Source organism: Schistocerca serialis, unplaced genomic scaffold (assembly GCF_023864345.2).
Source record: "Schistocerca serialis cubense isolate TAMUIC-IGC-003099 unplaced genomic scaffold, iqSchSeri2.2 HiC_scaffold_123, whole genome shotgun sequence".
NCBI lineage: Eukaryota > Metazoa > Arthropoda > Insecta > Orthoptera > Acrididae > Schistocerca > Schistocerca serialis.
The window spans coordinates 55,001-60,000 of NW_026047436.1; the positions used below are offsets into that span (position 1 = coordinate 55,001).

Here is a 5,000-nt window from a genome sequence, read left to right on the forward strand (position 1 = left end):
ATGAAAGACACAGATCTGCCACAACCTTGGAATCGGAGCGCCGCCTGTCATGAGCCACAAGTGCATCCTGACGTGACAAATCGGATGATCCCGCAGGCATGCACTTACGATAATCACTATCAACGAACCTGCCGCCCCCTCCCCCCCCAAAATACACCTTTCCCTACAACGTGTACCTTAACCTAAGCTATATTGTACCTTAACCTAAGCGATATTGTACCTTAACCTAAGGTATATCGTACCTTAACCTAACCTACATTGCGCCTTCACCTAACCTACGTTGTACCTTAACCTAACCTACGTTGTACCTTAACCTAACCTACGTTGTACCTTAACCTAACCTACGTTGTACCTTAACCTAACCTACGTTGTACCTTAACCTAACCTACGTTGTACCTTAACCTAACCTACGTTGTACCTTAACCTAACCTACGTTGTACCTTAACCTAACCTACGTTGTACCTTAACCTAACCTACGTTGTACCTTAACCTAACCTACGTTGTGCCTTAACCTAACCTACGTTGTGCCTTAACCTAACCTACGTTGTGCCTTAACCTAACCTACGTTGTGCCTTAACCTAACCTACGTTGTGCCTTAACCTAACCTACGTTGTGCCTTAACCTAACCTACGTTGTGCCTTAACCTAACCTACGTTGTGCCTTAACCTAACCTACGTTGTGCCTTAACCTAACCTATGTTGTGCCTTAACCTAACCTATGTTGTGCCTTAACCTAACCTATGTTGTGCCTTAACCTAACCTATGTTGTGCCTTAACCTAACCTATGTTGTGCCTTAACCTAACCTATGTTGTGCCTTAACCTAACCTATGTTGTGCCTTAACCTAACCTATGTTGTGCCTTAACCTAACCTATGTTGTGCCTTAACCTAACCTATGTTGTGCCTTAACCTAACCTACGTTGTGCCTTAACCTAACCTACGTTGTGCCTTAACCTAACCTACGTTGTGCCTTAACCTAACCTACGTTGTGCCTTAACCTAACCTACGTTGTGCCTTAACCTAACCTACGTTGTGCCTTAACCTAACCTACGTTGTGCCTTAACCTAACCTACGTTGTGCCTTAACCTAACCTACGTTGTGCCTTAACCTAACCTACGTTGTGCCTTAACCTAACCTACGTTGTGCCTTAACCTAACCTATGTTGTGCCTTAACCTAACCTATGTTGTGCCTTAACCTAACCTATGTTGTGCCTTAACCTAACCTATGTTGTGCCTTAACCTAACCTATGTTGTGCCTTAACCTAACCTATGTTGTGCCTTAACCTAACCTATGTTGTGCCTTAACCTAACCTATGTTGTGCCTTAACCTAACCTATGTTGTGCCTTAACCTAACCTATGTTGTGCCTTAACCTAACCTACGTTGTGCCTTAACCTAACCTACGTTGTGCCTTAACCTAACCTACGTTGTGCCTTAACCTAACCCATATTGTACCTTAACCTAACCCATATTGTACCTTAACCTAACCCATATTGTACCTTAACCTAACCCATATTGTACCTTAACCTAACCCATATTGTACCTTAACGTAACCTAATTTGTGCCTTAACGTAACCTAATTTGTGCCTTAACGTAACCTAATTTGTGCCTTAACGTAACCTAATTTGTGCCTTAACGTAACCTAATTTGTGCCTTAACGTAACCTAATTTGTGCCTTAACGTAACCTAATTTGTGCCTTAACGTAACCTAATTTGTGCCTTAACGTAACCTAATTTGTGCCTTAACGTAACCTAATTTGTGCCTTAACGTAACCTAATTTGTGCCTTAACGTAACCTAATTTGTGCCTTAACGTAACCTAATTTGTGCCTTAACGTAACCTAATTTGTGCCTTAACGTAACCTAATTTGTGCCTTAACGTAACCCATGTTGTGCCTTAACGTAACCCATGTTGTGCCTTAACGTAACCCAATTTGTGCCTTAACGTAACCCATGTTGTGCCTTAACCTAACCTATATTGTGCCTCAACCTAACCTATATTGCGCCTTAACCTGACGCACGTTGTCGCTGAACCTGCTCTGTAATTGTTATGCAACTCGTTAAATTAGTGTAGTGTTGCCTAACCGCAACCCTCGCAATATAGTTCGCTATTCGCACTGCCCGGTCCCCTGTGTATCGCGTCATGTTAAACACCTTGCAGGTGTTGCTGACTTTCCACATGCTCCTGCTATACACTGTAATGTGGATAGCAGCAGGACGTACATGCCCCCCCCCCTTCCCCCCTGCCTTCGCAAGCTGGTCGTTGAGAAGTTTGCATGTTCAATGCCCTTCGCATGCCGACGTACTCAGCCTACGTTGTGGTACGGCCTGTCACCTGTCCGCCGATGTACGCAAAACCCACAAACTGTACTGCACATTGGTCCGTATGTACTGAATGATACATCGTGGCACATGTGTGACCGTACGACGACTGCGCCTAGCAACGGCAGACCATACAGTCCAAATATTGTGCACGCAGCTACGTGTCGTCTCCCTATAAGAGCTGGATTGCAGTGTGGTACGCCATTCAGACGTGTGGGAGGAACGGACGCCCTGGATGGCGATCAGCATGAGCAGTCTGTTGATGTAGTGGAGCGTGTATTCGGACGTAGTCGTCTCTTCTCACACACCGTGATAGCATGTTGCACCGCGTTCCACATCTGCGACATCCTGCAGAGGCCGGCTGACAGTCGTTCGCGCAATGGACACCGCATACGTACGGGGGCTACCTTCCACGTGTTCTCGAGGCGTGCACATGTTGTTGCGTCTATGTGGGCAGACGTAGTGTGTTGTGACACCTGACACAGGCATGCAATACTCGTTGCAAATGGCGATGGACGTCTACGTTTGCTGGTGACGTTACGCAAATGAACAACAGGTAACCCGTTGTGGTGCGGTTGTTCTCGCTAGAGGTGAATCAGTGTTGGCGACGATCGGTCGAGCTATTAACCGGTTGTTTCAGGGATACCCACCATGCCCACGAACGTGAAAGGGGACCCACCATGCCCACGAACGCGAAAGGGGATCTGGGTGTGAGGCGATACGCGGCGGTGGCTGGGTGGGACCGTCCCCGGCCGGTGAGGGGGGGCCGCCCGGCGTGCTGGCAGCGCGGTGCGTGGGCGCACGCGCTACAGCCGGCTGGTGGGGGCGGCCAGTGGCAGGCGCGCCGGCCGACGGACGCGGCAGGCGGCGCAGCTGCGCGCCGGCGCCCCCTGCTCGCGGCGCCTTGCGGCCAAAGTAGGTCCTCGCGGGCCCGGTGCGAAGCGCGGTGGCCATCTGCAGTGTGCTGGTCCGATTGAGGACTGTGTGCGCTGAGGATGCGCCGCCGCCCGGCGCTCGGCGCCGCGACGCCGTCTGCTGCTCGGTCGCCCCAGCGGTTCTCGCAGGTGGTTTGTATCGCAGCTGTGCGGACGTGTTGGCGCGTGCGCTGTGCTGGGAGAGTTCGCTTCGGCACCCAAGTGGGGCTTTTGTCCTTCTGTGGCGCTGGCGTTGGAGCTGCCGGTCACCGTAGGTGGCGCGTGTTGTCTCCCGCCGGCAATGCCACGACAGCACGCTCCCGGGCCTCTGTCGGCAGCGGCAAGCTCAGTTGGGAGCACGGGTGGTCGCACCTAAAGCGTCTACTCGCCTAACTCCGGGCGATTGCGCCTCTCTCGAACCCGACCAAGTACTTAGGACGGCGCTGCGCGCCGCCGGGACCTGAGAGGGTTTCGAGGTGTGTTGTGCAGGGGAGCTCAGCCTCCTCCTGTTTGCAGAATAATTGAGCGGACGCTTGCGTGTTCGCGCGGGCCCCCGGGACACACTCCCGGGCGGCCGGCTGCTCAGCTCTAGTTGACGCAGCTCCCTGGTTGATCCTGCCAGTAGTCATATGCTTGTCTCAAAGATTAAGCCATGCATGTCTCAGTACAAGCCGCATTAAGGTGAAACCGCGAATGGCTCATTAAATCAGTTATGGTTCCTTAGATCGTACCCACGTTACTTGGATAACTGTGGTAATTCTAGAGCTAATACATGCAAACAGAGTCCCGACCAGAGATGGAAGGGACGCTTTTATTAGATCAAAACCAATCGGTCGGCTCGTCCGGTCCGTTTGCCTTGGTGACTCTGAATAACTTTGGGCTGATCGCACGGTCCTCGTACCGGCGACGCATCTTTCAAATGTCTGCCTTATCAACTGTCGATGGTAGGTTCTGCGCCTACCATGGTTGTAACGGGTAACGGGGAATCAGGGTTCGATTCCGGAGAGGGAGCCTGAGAAACGGCTACCACATCCAAGGAAGGCAGCAGGCGCGCAAATTACCCACTCCCGGCACGGGGAGGTAGTGACGAAAAATAACGATACGGGACTCATCCGAGGCCCCGTAATCGGAATGAGTACACTTTAAATCCTTTAACGAGTATCTATTGGAGGGCAAGTCTGGTGCCAGCAGCCGCGGTAATTCCAGCTCCAATAGCGTATATTAAAGTTGTTGCGGTTAAAAAGCTCGTAGTTGGATTTGTGTCCCACGCTGTTGGTTCACCGCCCGTCGGTGTTTAACTGGCATGTATCGTGGGACGTCCTGCCGGTGGGGCGAGCCGAAGGCGTGCGACCGCCTCGTGCGTGCTCGTGCGTCCCGAGGCGGACCCCGTTGAAATCCTACCAGGGTGCTCTTTATTGAGTGTCTCGGTGGGCCGGCACGTTTACTTTGAACAAATTAGAGTGCTTAAAGCAGGCAAGCCCGCCTGAATACTGTGTGCATGGAATAATGGAATAGGACCTCGGTTCTATTTTGTTGGTTTTCGGAACCCGAGGTAATGATTAATAGGGACAGGCGGGGGCATTCGTATTGCGACGTTAGAGGTGAAATTCTTGGATCGTCGCAAGACGAACAGAAGCGAAAGCATTTGCCAAGTATGTTTTCATTAATCAAGAACGAAAGTTAGAGGTTCGAAGGCGATCAGATACCGCCCTAGTTCTAACCATAAACGATGCCAGCCAGCGATCCGCCGCAGTTCCTCCGATGACTC

The 5,000-nt window shown here is 51.2% G+C and overlaps 1 non-coding gene across 1 annotated transcript in view; it reads left to right on the plus strand.

Annotated features, from left to right (window-relative positions):
* The first annotated feature begins 3,834 nt into the window (after positions 1 to 3,834).
* LOC126436191 (small subunit ribosomal RNA) overlaps positions 3,835 to 5,000 on the plus strand; it is a 1,909-nt gene continuing 743 nt past the window's right edge. Inside the window, exon 1 of the ribosomal RNA XR_007580492.1 lies at positions 3,835 to 5,000. This exon is cut by the window's right edge and continues 743 nt beyond it. This is a non-coding gene — a ribosomal RNA (small subunit ribosomal RNA).